General features: G+C 46.6%; 3 non-coding genes across 3 annotated transcripts; 2 read left to right on the top strand and 1 right to left on the bottom strand.

Moving 5' to 3' along the window:
• The first annotated feature begins 1,328 nt into the window (after window positions 1-1,328).
• trnar-ucg (transfer RNA arginine (anticodon UCG)) lies at window positions 1,329-1,401 on the top strand. The gene has a single exon. It is a non-coding gene; the product is annotated as a tRNA-Arg (tRNA).
• A 1,557-nt stretch (window positions 1,402-2,958) lies between these two features.
• On the bottom strand, window positions 2,959-3,040 carry trnas-uga (transfer RNA serine (anticodon UGA)). The gene has a single exon. It is a non-coding gene; the product is annotated as a tRNA-Ser (tRNA).
• Window positions 3,041-14,302: 11,262 nt separating this feature from the next.
• On the top strand, window positions 14,303-14,384 carry trnas-cga (transfer RNA serine (anticodon CGA)). Its single transcript has one exon. It is a non-coding gene; the product is annotated as a tRNA-Ser (tRNA).
• The last annotated feature ends 3,838 nt before the right edge of the window (window positions 14,385-18,222 follow it).

The following is an 18,222-nucleotide window of genomic DNA, read 5'->3' as shown; positions in this document are numbered from 1 at the left end:
GATGCGGTCAATCAGGTTGCAGGAAAACCACGCTATGCTTTTTTTTGAGATCCTGAAAAGGACAGAGGGGCCATGTATATGTGTGCAGCTGGATATGTAATTGCAGGTGGCGTTGCAAATTCTGCTGAAGCCCCACTGCCTGGTGTGGACGGTAGCTGTGCATGTTGCAGCAGAATTGTGCATGTGAGATCAAGGGGGCATGTCATGTGTTTGAGCACTTCACTCCCTTCCGGAAGCACGTGATTCCCTGAGTCCCAAAAATTTGTAAGTTCTTTGGATGACCTGTGGACCGATCTTTCACGATGAAGAATTCCTTAAGAAGAATAGATCTCGGCCCACCATCCCAATGCCTCCATCTCAAAACAGCAACCTCCCACTGCCCTTAGTCTGCAAGGCAGTCCTTTCAAGTGCGATGATGACGCCGGGACCTTCGTTGCCTATTGTACGAGCTGAACTTTTGTGCTCATCAATTCAACGCTCTTTCCATCAACTCATCTTGTCTTCGACGCTTCGTGTTTTGTGCTCCTTTGACTATCGGCATATCGGGTGACTGCAAACACTGAAGTTCTTGCTTACAGAGTGTGGAACAGTGTTTTCAAGTGATCGCTGTTCTGTCATGTTGACGCCGAGTGAATCTTTCTTTGGCAACATGGGCAGGCTGACAGCAGCGCGAGCTAAAGTAATGGCAAATTTCTTGACTTATTTCTGAATGTGAATGTTCTTTAGAAAAGGGATGCGGCGTTGCTTCTCCCCCGTGTAAAGGTCACGCATTCCAGATGTGGTTATGAGCGAACAGTTGCCGCAAGTGTTTGAAAAGAGCAAGAGAGGAAGCAGCCCTGCCCCGTGTGAGGATCAAACTCAGGACCTTCAGACGATGAAACTGACGCGCTACCAACTACGCCAACGAGGCCAGCTGCAGTACACAGCCGGAAAGTTTGCCTCATATGGATTTCAGTCGCCCGTTCCCTAATCTTTAGACGCCCTCTGCTGGATGTTGCATTTGCCTTTTGATCTCACCGATACTTTTTTGGTCTGTTTCTGTTGCGAGTCCGTTTTTCAGATCTCACCTAGCACAAGTCTCTCTGGCTGAAGTGGCCTCTCTGCTTCAGCATCGTGCCCTCACTCAGCCATTAAAAACGTCACTCGGACTTCTGACATGCTGACATGAAATGTCAAGAGAGAGTGGCGGAGACGCTTAAGGCAGAGAGAAGATGAAGAGGGGGCGTGGCTGCGAAATGATTGACAGCTGCAATCAGCTTTAGATGGGGAAGTGTACTACTAGTAGCAGTGTAGAGCTCTCTGTGGTGGAGTTCAAGCGCATGTTCTATGGGCCAGTGGCGTAATGGATAACGCGTCTGACTTCGGATCAGAAGATTGTAGGTTCGAGTCCTACCTGGCTTGCGAGGCTTTTAAACCTCTCAGGTTCCTCGGTAACAGGTTGCCGTCATGTATATGAACTATAGAAAAGCATCTGCCACAACCCGTAAATTAGCACGCAAGTGCGGGCTAGTTAACACAGAACTGTATGGAGATCATCTCCAGCTCCGAGCTCAATTGCAATGAAAAAACATGCAGAACAGAACTGGAGAGCAGCTGAATTTGTGCTCAGTAGGGTGGGGAGGACTCAGCATTGCTATTGTTCTAATTGGCATGAACTGCAGGGGATCTGAATCAGAACATGTCAGTTAGTTCGATCATTGCGTCAATATGTAGGCCACGTTAATATAGAATTATTACTTTGTCTGTCTCGTCTTTGTATATAGCTGAATGTCCCTGACAATTTCATGTTAGTTTTTAAGAACGACATTGGTGCTAATATATACATATATAGCATATAAGGAACACGTAAAAGTTTAGTCCATGCTGAAAAGATAAGAAAACCGCCACAACGTTTCATCTTGGAATAAATCTTTACTTGTTGTTTTGCAGCCTACCCATTCTGACCTAACTCCTCCCTTGAAATTCCCTAACAGATAAGGGTACGTAACGGCTCATGCGATGCTCAGTTGCAATTTGTCCCAAAACAAACAAGAACAGCAGCTGAGGGTTTGAGTTTGAACATGCACTGTATTAAAGCAGCTTTTATTTCCATTGATAAATGCTAGATATTCCTACAGAGATTCTCCAGGTGAGTAAGCGATTCCTGTTTCTGTTTCTATTTCTGTTTCATATATATATACAGTATATATATATGTTACATGTGTCTCTGCAATAGTATAAATGTGTTATACGCTATCAGGGGCTGCTTTTTTGTGCACCTCATCTACATCAAGGGTTTTTTTTTTCATTTATGTTTGTGGACCTTCACCATTTGAGGAAGTGAGTTAGATAATAAAGTTACAGGTATGGTGAGCAATGACTGACAAAGGCACGTACTGCGTATTCCTTACAGAAGTGTAAGCAATTTGTTCTAAAAAACACCGGCTAAAGTCCAAAATAATTTGCAATCTTATTACTTAAACAGAATTAACATCAATAAACTGTAAGGTGCTGGTACATGCGAGTAGATTTGATCTTCTATTAAACAAAAATGCAATTACAGCTCTAAAAAGGTCAACCTAGATTTCTGTAAAAGATCTGTTCAGGTCATCGCTGTTCCTCTGACCTTGTGAGTCTTTGGAATTTTAAAAGTGTATTTTGCTTGCCTTTCATGTGGTCTGTGTACAAGTCACTGTGGCGTATGCGGTCCTACACAGCCTTGCTATAGACGTGACGAGCCTCCGCTATGTTGCAATGGAGAACAGGTTCAGTACGGAGCTGCCGAGAAAATTCAGCTGGAAAGCTCGTTGCAGAAAAGCATCGGTATCTGTGTCCAGCGGCAAAGCGTCCTTCGTGGGTTCTGAAGAATCGATTTCACAGGCTGCGGGTCCAGGCGATTTAGAGTGTTAAAGGTCCCAGCGAAAACGAAACGAGGCTGGTCCTTTTACACGCACGCACGCAACCAAATGCAAAAGACGCTGCAGTCGGCAGGACTTGAACCTGCGCGGGGAGACCCCAACGGATTTCAAATCCGTCACCTTAACCACTCGGCCACGACTACAGCGAGTGCCACGGCCGCTGCCTTCTTGCTACAATCGAACAGGGAGTGCGAGGCGGCGGCGGCAGCGGAGGTCACTTTTTTCAAGATCGCTCTCCGTTTAAGGAACCTTTTACGCCATACGTGCAAGCACACACACACACACCTCAGAGGACTTAAGGGTGGCTTCAAGTTGGAATGATAAAGTCTCCCCGTTCAGACATGAAAACAGAACGTTCTTAGACAGAAAGCAATCAACAACGGAGACATGTGGACGACGATTTTAGTCACTGCACTTTGAATAGCATTTTTGCTCCAGTTACAGGAGATGCACCAATGGCCCTTGACCTACGCTCTACCAATGCCTTGAACATTCAAACAAAACAGCCCTCAAGTCCTGTGGTTTAATATAACGCTGTTACGTGTCGAGGCAGTATTTGACTCTGTCCTACCGTTGAGACACGGGGCGTATATGGAAACGAACACATGCTACGGATCGTCTCTAATCGGTCCCTACAGCTGGAAGGCTCCTTGAAGCGTGCACCCCCATCATTCATCTTTGCGCATCTGTGAAAGGTAGACTCTTGAGCAATGTTTGAGCCAGCTCTAAGGCAACTAGTGCTATTGGACAGACACCTCTGGAAGATCCTAAGAGTCTCTTAACACCACTTCCAGCAGCAAGCTTAATTGTTCGCTGGAGGTCTCCCACCCAGGTACTGACCAGGCAAAGAATCACCACTACATTGAATGAGGAAGTTAATCCTGAAATCCAATTACATATCTCAAGGTAAGACAAATCCATAAGAACATGTCTTAGTATTACTTCGTTTACATTAGTATGGCACTGAGTTGGAGCTCCTCTTTAAGCTGTGGTTTAGTTTTGCATTCATGTGTTTCTAGAGCAGTGATTTATGGGGGTGGGTGGGTCTTTCACAGAGGCTCAGGACAAATCCCCCGCCTGAAAGTCTAATGTGTGCGTTCAGACAGTCACAGGTCAAGAGCCAGGCAGGAGGACAATGGACAGAAGAGCCAACGAACTAAAAATAAAAGAACAGATATGAAAAAGCCACCATCTTTTTCTTTTTGACATTTTCCGACTTTCATGCAAGCCAGGACAAAGTTGCTCAGAGCTACTTGTGGATTCAAATACTCTATCGAGTGCTTTGATGAGTTTTTGCAATTTGATTGTCGTCCTGTCAGCCTGTTTCTGTTTTTTTTTTTCAATCTAGGGATGGAAAGTATGAGGGAAATGATGGAGCAATCAATAACCGCTCCGGAAAAATGGCAGAAAGAAATGGTCCGTCACTAAGGACATTTGTGAAGCAGAGGAGTGACATCACCACAAAGGCGACACATTCTGCTGATGGTTTTGGTGAATAATGATTGAGGCGCGTTAAGAGAAAGGCAGCTGTGTCAGCATGCGTAGGCTGCAAAGGATCAAGCAAAGGTTTACTCCATGCTGAAAAGAGAAGAAAAGAAGCACAACGTTTCGACTGTGGAGCCTTCTGCGCCATCTTCTTTAGCGGTGATGATGTTTACATTGGAAAAACTGAGACATGCATCCCTGGGTGGGCTTGAACCCCCAACCTTTCGGTTAACAGCCTAACGCGCTAACCGATTGCGCCACAGAGACTGACGGCCGCTTGTACTCCCTACATTTGCAGGTTTATGGTCAAAGAAAACAATCACTTGCGCTTCTTGCAGCCGGCAATCTTTTTCCACTGACAACCAAGAAATGGATTTCATCTTTCACAAGCTGTATGGATTTCTTCAAAAACAAGTTATTCCAGAAAGGAAATGAATTCTTGCATTAAACTGAACCAAGCTGTACATGTTTGTCTGAAATGAGACATTCGGCACAACAAGACACGGAGAGAGGCACCGCTGGTATTCAGACCCAGGATCGCCTGCTGACTAGGCGGGCACTTTAAGCCACTAGGGAACAGCGCCAGCGGAGCACCGCGCTTTTACAGACACTTGGACACATCTGCGTTCGGTGTGCACTTAACCTGCTCTCTGAGCCCGTTGCCTCCGTCCCATTTAATAGCAGAACTGACGCCAAGAGAAATGATGAGAAATGGCATTTATCGGGCACTTTTCATGTCCAAGGAGCTCAATGCCCTTGACACCTCCCCAAGGCGACAGAGCTGTGCATTCTTTGGCGACACCATTTTTTCTTTTGTTTAATTTCTATACTTATTGATAGAATAAAAACGATATGTCATGTACTGTAAGGGAAATGTCTCTTTTCATGGGGAAAGCTAGCACCAGCAAATGTTGTGTTTAGAAGAAGTGATTTAACATGACACGTGACCTAATTTACCGGAGCAAAAGCTCACCCAGCAAGCCCTGCTTTACTTCTACAGGAGAGAAGTACTGTAGAGTCTGCAAGATGTTCAGCTGGGTAGCTACGTCAGCATGCCTCGGCTGCAAAGGAACAAGTAATAGGTTTATTGCATGCTGAAAAGAGAAGAACGGAAACACAGCGTTTCGACTGTGAGGTCTTCTCACACCTGAAGAAGTCTCACACCTGTAAAAGGCTCCATGGTTTTCTTTCTTCTCTTTTCAACATGGAATACACCTATTGTCTGCAAGATGTGACAATTTCATGGTGTTTTGGAAGAAAACCAGCTCCGAGCTCAATTGCAATGAAAAAACATGCAGAACAGAACTGGAGAGCAGCTGAATTTGTGCTCAGTAGGGTGGGGAGGACTCAGCATTGCTATTGTTCTAATTATTATGAACTGCAGGGGATCTGAATCAGAACATGTCAGTTAGTTTGATCATTGCGTCAATATGTAGGCCACGTTAATATAGAATTATTACTTTGTCTGTCTCTTCTTTGTATATAGCTGAATGTCCCTGACAATTTCATGTTGCCTGCGATGTGTCCCCTCTCCCCACAGCAGTGGCAGATGACCAGCCGTCATCGCTCCCCCAGCATCGTCGCGCTGGGCGTCTCCTCCTCCCCATCTGATTCCCCGTGCGCCCCTCCGTTGGCGCCCACCGGTTTCCTCGAATACGGCATCAGTCTGCTCAGCCAGAGCCAGGGCCTGCTCCAAGGGGACCAGTGCGGCCAGCATCACGTGGCACTGCACCTCAGTCGGCGCCGGGGCCAGGAACGCCTGGAGCGCTATTTCCCGGTGGGCCTCCTCCGGGAGAGTAGGGTAACCCTGGCGGGCTAAGTAGGCCACGTCTGCGGCTGTTACCTTCACTGTTACCTGGATACCTCTTTATCTAGAACTCACTCTTCCCCCTGCCTGTCTGGCTTCTTTTAATCCTTCTGTGCCCGGATTGCAGCGGGTAAGATATTTTTCCAAGAAAAAAAGAGAAATTAAAAAAAGAGAAATTTCACCAGAGCCCCTGCTCATGTCTAATTTTTAGTTTAGAAGGATTCAAGCAGGATTTTGGATGAAAGGCAGCGACCTTAATCAAGCCCAAATCATAATTGAACCCATTCAGAGCCTACATTACATTTTAGTGTTTCATTCTGAGCAGAATGCCCTCACACCTGAAGAAGGCTTGCGTTTTCTTCTCTTTTAAGCATGTGTACAATGCTGTAATACAATTTAAAATAATTAAAAGTTTAAAAAGTATCAACTAAACTCCATTAATATCGAGTGTCTTTTATACAGCTTTTATACAGCTTTTAAGTATAGATTACACTTTTCTAAAATGTATTTAAAAAATAAAAACGATTACTAATCTAATCTTTCCACGTTTGATCCCAAAATCCCAAGAAAAATTAATCTAAACTAGGAGAAAGCTATGCTGAAAGTTTATTAATATACTTAGAAGACAAAGATAACAATTTATGTTGCATTTGTCTGATTGTGAATCAAAAAATACATTTAATTAACTGCTCTCAGTGACAGCTGACAATCCTCCATACACTCAAGTGAAAAATTAGTAATGCCAATGTAAACGTGGTATTTACAATTTGTTGATAATAGAAATGTTAAGTTCTCTAAAGCTTTTTGAGGCAGCAAAAGATTTGAACACCCTATATTGTAATGAGCTGCTGAGCTGAGAATGGGTTATGTTCCTGCTGTCAGAGGGGGTGGAAAGTGCCCGCGGTTATTTAATTAGTATTACAATTCACACTGATTCCCTTGAAAAGGTATGGACATAAGAATATTCGTGCGTGGTCAAAAAATGGCATTAAGCACTTAAAATTAATATGGTTAATAAGAGTAAACTGGAACATGCTGTACAAGATCGGCTAAACTGGGATCTATCGCTTACGCCTGAAATTGGAGCTGCTGTCGCAGTGAATAGCGACTAATAAGTCTGTCTTTCTGTGGGGGGAAGGGAATCTGATCTGATCTGCAAACCTCCAACAGAGCTGTTCAACTGGTTTTTGTCGGGCACATCAAGTGTCAGGTGTAAGCGATAAATATATTTAGCTGAAAAGCTGTACAACGCAAGACATTTCAGTACTCTAGGTTTCGTGAAAAAGCACATTGTGCTGCTGTAATACAGTTTAAAATAATTAAAAGTCTAAACAGTATCAGCTTATGTATAGGTTGTATTTTTAAAAAAGTCAAAAACCGCACTCAAAATGCAATTTAGCGCTTTCTGGCAAGAGGAGACACCCAAATTAATAATGTAACATGCTACTGTTTGTGCATGGATATAGTTATAATGCTATTTCCTTAGACACGTGATTCCATGTTTTATTTTGAATCCCCGGCGGAACCGGGCATCCATAAGAATCAAGTACTGTAACAGGTTTATTCTATGCTGAAAAAAAAAGAAGAAAGAAAACACATTCCATAAGAATCAGCGCCTTTATATAGCGCCTTTAAAGGTGGCTTCTCAAAACGCTTTACAGGATAAAAACAACAATAACAACAACAACAACAACAATATTGTGTTTCATTGCACTTTGACAGATTGTCTTTAAATCAACTGTTGATTTAAAGTTTGACAGTAAATGTTTATATTGTAACGCATACAGCCTCCATTTCTTATTAAAAATGTAGCCTAAGAGGGGGGGTCTGCTCTCACAATCCTCCATATACTCAAGTGAAAAATTAATAATGCCAATGTAAACATCGTATTTACAATTTGTTGATAATAAAAATGTTAAGTTTTTTAAAGCTTTGTGATAGTTTACCCAGTTTACCCATTGTTATTAAAAATGACTTGGATTCGAACATGTTGTGATATTTAGAAATATAAAAGTCAAAAGTCAATTTCCATATTTATGTCTTTATTTAGCGGTTTCATTAGTGACAAAGGCTAAACTTTCTTGGAAAAATGTCTTTGCTGTCTTGCTGATACATTAAGCTTTCTAAACTCAGCCACAAAGTCATGTGACTGATTTTTCGCCCTGTTTCGTTGGTTAAACGCAATGATCACAAGCACCACCATGGTAACTGGGACATGTAGTTTTTAATTCAGATTGAATTATAACTGTACGTACTGTAGCGGCGAGGCTTATTAATAAGACAGAATTAAGTGTTGCTGTGCTTTCCCAAATGAGGCCCCATCTCCCTCTTCATCTCTGTGGTGCAGTCACAGAGAAGCTATTCATGCAGACTGATTTAAAGATGTTTTCTTTTGATAAGGTACAGCTCCCAAATGGGGATGCACTTAGCTAAGCCTGGCTATCATGATCAATGGTCATCCATTGGCGCCTAAAGGTCTGCAAGATTCCAAGAGAGAGCCTCATCCAAGTGGTCTACAACCCCAAGGTCAGCATCACCAGAGCACCGTCGCAAGCTGAACAGCAAAGCCTGGCATAGAGCCAGAGAGCGCGGATTAGACAGCAACAAGCCTGCAACTGCTTCTTTGTGCCCGCAGGAGATCTGAATCCCCAGAGATTGGATGAGTATTCAACTTCACTGCATGACAGCTCGAGAATTCAATTGTTATCCCAACCATTTGATATCAATTTAATTCCTAAAAGTTATGTACTTGTTTTGAGTATCTAGTGTAGAAGTTATAACCAAGTTCATTTACGAAACGGTCTAAATGAATGATATACTGAACGTATGTCCTCTTGATATATGTAACTCTTTGTAACTGACTGAATATATACCTTTTGTATTCTGATAACCCTCTCGATAAGATCTGTTAGGTTTACATGCATATTCTATGTATTAATAAATGTATCCTCATGTATTAGTACCTGTGTGTGTGCGTTGTTTGAGTTATATCGCAAGGTTGGATTCTAAAGCCATTAAAAGAATCATTTTGTGATTTACTGCTACAATGAATAATTGTCCCAGTAAATCCCAAATCCTACAGAACTAGTGCCTTCAGAGAGCACACTACAGATGTTACCTATTTATCGTTGAACAGGATGTATGTGATGTGGCGACTAGGTTCAATTTTGTATCCTCTTTAAAAGATTAAGGACTGGGGTGAGTGTGATTTACCACCCTTTCAGCTAAGAACCCGACGTGCGGACCGTTTAAGCTGCATAGACTCGGTCGTTTAACTCTTCTCCATTAGCAGGGTTAAGGTTAAAGAAAAAAACATTGCTGACTTCTTTTTTTTTTTTGCCAGCCGCGAGCGCAGATTAGCAAGATTTGTATTTCATGTTTTGCAAGTTGCATCCATTTTAAGAAAAACAAGTCGCGTTAAAGACAGGAAATGAATGCTTGCATTTAATTAAGTCTAGCCGTAGGCGGTTGTCCATAATGACCCGTTCTGTTCGAGAAGACGGAACAAAAAAGGCACCACTGGGATTCAGACCCAGGGTCTCCTGTTTACTAGACAAGTGCTTTAACCAACTAAGCCACGGCACCCCGGGAGCACTGTCCTTTTGCAGCCACTTGGACACACCACTCAGACACATCTGCATTGCAACTTGCTCCGCCTGCTCGCGGAGCAAGTTGCCACCTTTACATACAATAGCAACATCGACACCAAGAGAAAGGATGACAAATGGCTTTTATCTGGAACTTTTCATGTCCAAGGAGCTCAATGTGCTTTCTGTGTACAACAGGGCCACTGAACTGCACACTGGCCACTGAACCACAGCAGTGGCTTGCTGGCTTGACATCTCCCAAGGAAAATGTTGAAATCGCATGTGGAACAGGAAAAGGACCCTCGAGTACGAGGGAAAAAAAAGAAAAAGATCATCTGGAGTGCACCAAGCCATGTCCGGACAGCCTAGCTTCCTCGATGAGGTGGCCGAGTGGTTAAGGAGATGGACTGCTGATCCATTGTGCTCTGCACGCATTGGTTCGAATCCCTTTCTCGTCGCTCTCCATGTTTGACGTTGGCCATCCTGTTGTTTGCTCCGGTTCTAGAGCCGTACATTTTCTAGCGGTGGCTGAACATGGTATAATAGGCTAACGTTGGTATCGAGCAGTGACAGTATTTACGTGCCGCTGCTGCCAAGTGGCTCTGGGTTGAGACCGCGTTTTCACTTACTTGCAACGCAAACGGAGAAAGCGATTTTTGACAGTCTCTCGAGAGACTGCGCTAGGTGTTTAGGGATAGACTTTGTCAGTTCCCCCTGGGATGATGGCCTCTCAAATAGTTTGTGATTCCCCTAGACGTTTATACAGTAGAAGCCTGCTTCGTGGCTTAAATCCAAGCTAAGGAAACGAGTTAGAGGTCTGATGCAGAACTGCGAATTCGATGAACGGGAACACTACAGTACATTGCACTGTATGTGTGAGGAAAGCTGCCCCCTTCAGTCCCTTGTCGACCGAACAGAGGACTGTAAAGGATACTGCCAAGAAACTTAAGGATGCTGGTTGGAATCCAGCTCCAAAGAAGCCCCTTTGGGTGTTATGTCATCAAAAAGTAAGAACAGCGAATCTCCCTTTGATCAAAAGTGCAACAGAGCTGTTTTCCGTGGAGCAGGTTTCAGACCCGTAGACCTGTTTTATTTGTAGGGCAGGGCGCATTCCCAAACGCGAATCTCCTGTTTTAGAAGTGCTTTGGGCGGTGTAGCGGCGATGCTTATTAATAAGAAAGAATTAAGTGTTTCTGAGCTTTCCCAAATTAGGCCTTATCTCTCTGTTCATCTCTGTGGTGCAGCCACAGAGAAACTATTCATGCAGGCTGATTTAAGGTTTCCCTTGATAAGGGACAGCTCCCAAAGGGGGATGCACTTAGCTAAGCCTGGCTATCATGATCAATGGTCATCCATTGGTGCCTATCTGTCTAGGGAGTGCCAGATGGACATCTGGACTGCATTCCTAAGTGTCAGGAGTAAGTGACTCATATCTCACCTTGATCAACCAATCAGGGACTGGTAGGGCCGAGTAACCCACGTGGGACTCTGATGCCCATGGAACTTTCAGCCAATCAACGAGCTGAAGTTCCTCCAGGTAAAAACAGGCAACACAGAGAGCCTGAGAGATTCAGTGGGAATTCAGTAGAGAATTCTGTGGAGTTTTCTAAAGGGAATTCAAAGGAGAATTCCAGGGCAGGACAGCCCAGGAGCAGAAGGCTCTCAAGGGCAGGACATTCTCACAGCGCGCCTCCTGACCATCCTGAGACTCAGCCCGGACAACCACGGAACGGCCAGTGTGTCCGAGTGCCAGAACTTTCCTTTGTTCTAAGGGTCTAGAGCGGAGGTTGCCAGAGAATAACCAGAGGATCCACCCGAGGTTAGCACCAGCAGCGGGCCTCGTGAACAGGTCGGAACTGTGGACAGTTGAATCACTATTCAGAACTAGCTCTTCATCAGGAACGAACCGGTCTTCTTCTTGACTTGCTGGGACCCACAGTCATCTTTTCTCCTGTGCACAAACTTTGCTAGTTAAAGCCAACACTAACTAGCCGGTCAGTGAGCATCAGCAGCGCACCGTCGCAACCCGCACAGCACAGCCTGGCACCTAGACAGAGAGCGTGGATTGGACAACAACAAGCCTGCAACTGTTTCTTTGTGCCCGCAGGAGATCTGAATCCCCAGAGATTGGATGAGTATTCAACTTCACTGCATTACTGCTCGAGAATTCAATTGTTATCCCAACCAGTTGATATCAATTTAATTCCTAAGAGTTATGTACTTGTTTTCAGTATCTAATGTAGAAGTTATAACCAGGTTCATTTATGAAATGGTCTAAATGAATGATATACTGAACGTATGTCCTCTTGATATGTGTAACACTTTGTAACTGACTGAATATATACCTTTTGTATTCTGATAACCCTCTCGATAAGATCTGTTCGTTTTACATGCATATTCTATGTATTGTAACGCCCTCGCCTGGTGGTGAGGAGGAAGCGCCCCCAGGCACTCGTAGTACCGCTGGGCATGCTGGGAGTGGTAGCCGGAGTGCGGCCTAAGCGAGAGAAGCTCGCCCCACACCCAAAGTCTGTCAAGGCCCTGTGCATCCTGTGGGAGGCCTTGGAGGTAAAGGACGGGGTGCTGTGCCGGGGGTGGCGGGTACCCTCCAGTGGCGAGGTACGGTGGCAGCTGATGTTGCCTTGGTCGCTCCGCGGGGCGGTGCTCCGAGCAGTGCATGGCCAGCCGGGCGTGGGGCACTTCGGCGGTAAAAATACCCTGCAGCGCCTCCGAGGCCATTTTTATTGGGGACTTTGCCACCGGGACGTGGAGCGGTACTGCCGAACGTGTGCAGTGTGCGTGGCGCAGAAGGGTCCCCCCGAGAGGTCTCGGGCCCCCCTCCAACAACACCAGGCGGGGGCTCCTATGGAGCGGGTGTGGGTGGACGTTTTGGGCCCGTTTCCGCGCACCGAGGCCGGGAACCTCTACGTCTTGGTGGCCATGGATTATTTTATGAAGTGGCTGGAGGCCTTCGCCCTACCGGACTAGAGTGCCCACATGGTGGCCGATGCACTGCTGGAGGGGATGTTTGCCAGGCTGGGGGTGCCGGAGGAGTTACATAGTGACCAGGGGCGTAACGTCGAGTCCCAGGTCTTCGCCAGAGTGTGCCAGCGCCTGGGGATCACAAGACGCGGACCACACCGCTGCATCCCCAGAGCAACGGGTTGGTGGAGCGGTTTAATCGTACCCTCACCACCCAGCTGGCCACCCTGGTGTCCCGGCACCAACGGGACTGGGACCGCCACCTCCCCCTTGCGCTCTGGGCGTATCGGACCGCGGTCCAGGAATCCACCGGGTGCACCCCGGCCTCGCTCATGCTGGGCCGGGAAATGTGAACCCCGGTGGACCTGGTCTCCGGCCCGCTGCCCGGAGACGGGTCGGCACCGCTGGCTGGACCGGACTACGAGTGGGACCTGCGGCAGCGGATGCAGCAGGTGCACAGCTTTGCACGGACCCACTTGACACAGGCGGGGGTCCGGTAGAAGCGGCACTACGACCTGCGCTGCAGGGGGCCTGCCTTCCAGCCCGGGGACTCGGTTTGGGTGTACAACCCGTGCCGCCGCAAATGCCTCAGCCCTAAGCTGGCGCCGTCATGGGAGGGGCCCGCTGAGGTACTCTGGGTGGTGGGCGAGGTCTGCTACCATGTCCGGTTGCAAACACGGGGGAGAGTGGTGGTCCTGCAGCGAGTTAGCCTGGCCCCCTACCGACCCGGGAGGAGGAGCCGTGTGGGGAGGCTCTAGAGGACCAGCCGGGGCTGGAGCCGGCCGATAGTGGGGCATCCGTGGGTCGCCAGCCGTCACCGTGGCGCAGCGGCTGCTCACGCAGGGTTCCACAGCAGTTAGCCGAGTACGAGTACAGCCTGAGGGGGGTTTTCGACGTCGGCGAGACGCCAGACGCTTCAGGTTTTTAAGGAGTAAGAGTGCAGGGGGTCTAAACCTGCAATCCAGTGTGTTGAAGTATTTCACAACACTACCCCTAGCACATCTGGAAATAAAACCTCATAATGATTATTGCCCTGGGCATGTACCAAAAAATCACTGAGCATATATATATATATCACTGTGTTGAAGCTAGAGACACAGAATAAGTGCAAACACATCCTAAATACAGTGTTCCTGCACCTTTGACCTCATCCAGAATGTATCATTTTTTGAAAGGGATTGCTGTCAGAATGCACAACTGAATCCCAAACAGAATCTCTAGTCAAATATGATCATTTGTGAAACAGGCAAATGAGTCTCTCAGGTGCCCATTGCTCATTTTCAGACACAATTATGCAATACTTTCACATGCAATACACATGAACATGCAATACTTTTCAGCTGCATTTTGACATCCGGACGGGGAGACTTTATCATTTGAACGTGAAGCCAGCCTTAAACCCTCTGAGGCGTGTCTGTCTGCCGGCACGTATTTTGTCAAAGGTATTTATTTTTTTTAACGGAGAGCGACTTTGAAAAGGTTTCCGCAGCCACGTCGCACGCCGTGTTAGATTAAAGGAGGAATGCGGCGATGGCGAACTCGCTGTAGTCGTGGCCGAGTGGTTAAGGCGATGGACTCGAAATCCATTGGGGACTCCCCACGCAGGTTCGAATCCTGCCGACTACGGCATCTGCCGCATGTCTCCTTGTGCCTGCGCGGCAAAGGTGAAGTGCTGCTTCTCCTTTCCTGGTACTATAAAAACGCTGAATTGCTTGGCCCCGCTGCCATGGAAATGAGTTCTTCAGATAACCACACATCTTGCGTTCGCACCTCTGGTGTTCTACTTATGCCTTTGAAAACCTAAAGAATAAAACTGAAAGAACCGACACAATATGTAGGTGCTCGTAAAGCACGCATTAAAGAACTGTTAACAGCAAGGGTTTCAGTGGGTTAACTGAGGAGAAGGTGTGATCGCTAATTGTTGACTTTTTATTTGGTGTTAGAAACACTCTTACTGTGCATGACGTGCAACAAATGTAGCCACAGAAATTGCATCACGCTTTCATGTATGCTATTGCAGACACCAACGTTGCCTAGATATAAAACCGAAATAGCCGTGGGTTTGCTTGCTGGTCTGAAGGATCTCTCTTCGAATCTCTATCATTTGTCAATTGAAGTAAAAGGTGCTGCAATCTGATACGTTCAGAATCAAACCCGCAGCTGTTGTTCGACTTTATTTCTTGACTAATTACAACTGAGTGTCGCATGAGCAGTTACGTAAACTTGTCTGATATATTTGAACACAAATGCCGTTCTTCAATTAAAACTAACAGTACATTGTCAGGGACATTCAGTTCTATACAAACAAGAGACAGACGAGAATATTTAGTATATAATAGACAGAAAGAGGTTCGAATCCTGCCGACTACGTTGTCCACCTCCTGTCTTTGTGTTTCGGCGCAAGCAAAGAAGCGCGCCTGTTTGGTGTTCCTGGTGGTTTTAAAACGCCCAATCGCTTGTACCCGCTGCCTTGGAAATAAGTTCTTCAGCGTCCGCGAATGGCATTTTGCAGCTGGAAGCAGATGTCGACGCGTTTTGCACAGAGCACCAAAAAAGCGTCTTTTTTGAAGGCCCAGGCACTGAGCATTGGTGGTTCAGTGGTAGAATTCTCGCCTGCCACGCGGGAGGCTCGGGTTCGATTTCCGGCCAATACAGCGGCTTTTGCAGCGAGCGGCTCCATCACTTGCATCCCCTTGCAACTCGCAACTGAAAACCCACTGAAGCTAAGCAGGTGTGAGCCAGGTCAGTACCCGGATAAGGGTGAGCTACAGGGAAAAACAAAGCTTCCAGCTGGAAGCGGTGTTAATGGTGCCGGCGGGGGGGCATTCACCCTGAGGTCTGTGCGGGTCCCAATGCCCCAGCATAGTGACAGAGAAATAAACATGTTTGGGCACCCCCAATTAACTTCTGGGGCAGGAAAAGCACACTTTTCAAAACTTGTTTTTCAGCTCGAAATAAACGTGTTTTTTCAAACCTTGGAATCCCAATGTAACTGCCTGGCTCATTAGAGCCCACTGAGTCAGCCCTTAACCCCACTGTGCAGAAGTTGTCAAAACGGGTTTTTCAGCAGAAATAAACACGTTTGGGCAACTTTGGTCACCCCCATTTAACTTCTGGGGCAGGAAAAGCACACTTTTCAAAACGTGTTTTTCAGCTCGCTGTGACCTCTGTTTTACATTTCATCCTAAAGACAGCGCCCTTTTGCAACACAGCGTCTCTGTCACTATCATAAGTGACTGCCATCATAAGAATATGAGTCCAATATTTTAGAATATAGTCAGAATGACTTCTAACCTTACCTGTGGTGTCTTTAATCCCTATTGCTCAATGCATGGTGTACGTACTGCATAGATGTGTCTTGAGAATGAGGAATGGGCCCCTGAGACGGTCATTTACCTGTTTCACAAATGATCGTATTTTACTAGAGATTCTGTTTGGGATTCAGATGTGCATTCGGACAGCAATCCCTTTCAAGAAATGATACGTTCTGGATGAGGTCAAAGGTGCTGGAACACTGTATTTAGGATGTGTTTGCAGTGATTGTGTGTCTCCTGTTTCAACGCAGTGATATATAGATGTGCTCCTGTAATTTATTGGTACAAGCCCAGGGCAGTAAGCAGTCTGAGGATTTATTTCCAGACGGCATAGAGCAGTGAAGCAGTGAAGTAGTGCAACACACTGGATCATTATATTATTAGAATCTATTCTACTTAAATTATTACATTATACACAATTTGAGTTCATTTTAAAAAGTAAAAGGTAATGAAAGGAATGCATTTTCATAAGAAAGATAATACCGATATGCATGTGATAATCTTCCTTATATCATGTAGTGTGTCATTTGGACACTTTATGGGCTTGAAATACAAAGAAAATCATGTTCTATGGTACAAGATAAATACAAAACGTAAGCTTTTATTTTAATTAGATTTGTTTATAAAGCATAAGCAATCATTTATTACATTAATATATGTGAAAATGACATTTTAGCATCATAATATTACATAAAGGTCTCTAGCTTCAACACAGTGATATATATATATGCTCAGTGATTTATTGGTACATGCCCAGGTCAATAATCAGAATGAGGATTTATTTCCAGACGGGCTACAGGTAGTGTTGTGAAATACTTCAACACACTGGATAAAAACCAAAGAAATGAAGATATGTAGCAATCACATTGTAACAGGGGTGACAGTGACAGTGACTTAATGCTTATACTAGTGGACTTTTGGTACCTTTAGGGTACGGAGCGAGCCGCAGGGAAGGCTCGCTCCGTGCGCACACGTCCTTTCGATGCCAGTCCAACAAGTGCTCCGCATTAGCTGCGTCAGGGCTCCGGCGTGTCGCACCTCACCTCACCTCGCACTGCCCCCTCCTTGAATGTCTGCCGCTGGGCATGCCCCGCTCTCCTCCGCCTTATCTTATCGCGTGTGAGCACCGACAATGGCCACAATGCCGGGGAATGGCACCTGTAAAGTGTTAATTGGGGCACAGGAACAGCCCGTCTCGTCTCGGGGGGGCCGGCTTCAGAGACAATACAGCAAACACAGCGGGGCGGGGGAAGAAGACGACACCACACATGCGGGTACATTCAGCTCCGGCGGGAACGAGACATTTGTCGGTCTTTTCAAGTGCCGAGAGCCGAGCAATCCTTCACTTGTATCGTTTCTCCCCGGTGACTAGATCTGGCCCTGCGACTCTCGACTGGGCTCACCCCCGGGGCAGCCCAGCAGGTGTGAGCCTGGCCGGCACCCGGATGGGAGATTCCACCCCGGAAAAGCTCCGGTTGCTGCTGCTCCTGCAAGAGGTGTGACTGGGACCAGTAGGGAGCGTTCACCCTGCGGGCTGTGTGGCTCTCTTACGCCCCAGCCTCCTGATGGCGACACTCTGCTGCACAAACAGGCGCCGTCCTTCGGGGGAGGCGTCAAACCGAGGTCCCGACCCTCCTTGGCCATTAGGAAACCCCAGGGCGTCTCTCAAAAAGAGACGCCGGGGGTGTCCCTCTGGTGTTAGTGCTCCGCTTTACCCATCAGTCGGGGTCTCCTCCTAATCCCCGTCTCACCTGTAACAATCAATGACGAGGCCCCCCTGTCCGTGAGATTTAGTACTCGCGCAAGAGACCGGGGGCAGAGCGCGAACGCGGTCCCCCGCCCCCCACAAAGTGCGCGCTCCGGGTTCCCTCTCGGGGCCCTGCAACACAGCGGAAGGGCAGCGAGAAGGAGCCTCTTGCTCTGACGCCGCAAGGCCACAAGAGGGCGGAGGCGCCGCGCGCCCTGCCAACGTGTTGGACCGGTGCGGTTTACGTGCTGAAATAAACACGCGAAAGCCCCGAAATGTTTCCAGAGTGCTGTGCACTGGAGGTTTTTGTCTGGTGAAGACTTGCCTGGTGCTCCTCCGTGCAGATTGTTTGTCCTCCTCCAGTGCGGGACGAGCCAACACAAGGGAGCGCATTCGCCAACAT

The sequence above is a fragment of the Lepisosteus platostomus genome, unplaced genomic scaffold (genome assembly GCF_059453375.1).
Source record: "Lepisosteus platostomus isolate fLepPlt1 unplaced genomic scaffold, fLepPlt1.hap1 Scaffold_72_H1, whole genome shotgun sequence".
NCBI lineage: Eukaryota > Metazoa > Chordata > Actinopteri > Semionotiformes > Lepisosteidae > Lepisosteus > Lepisosteus platostomus.
This window is presented reverse-complemented; position numbering and strand designations above follow the sequence as displayed.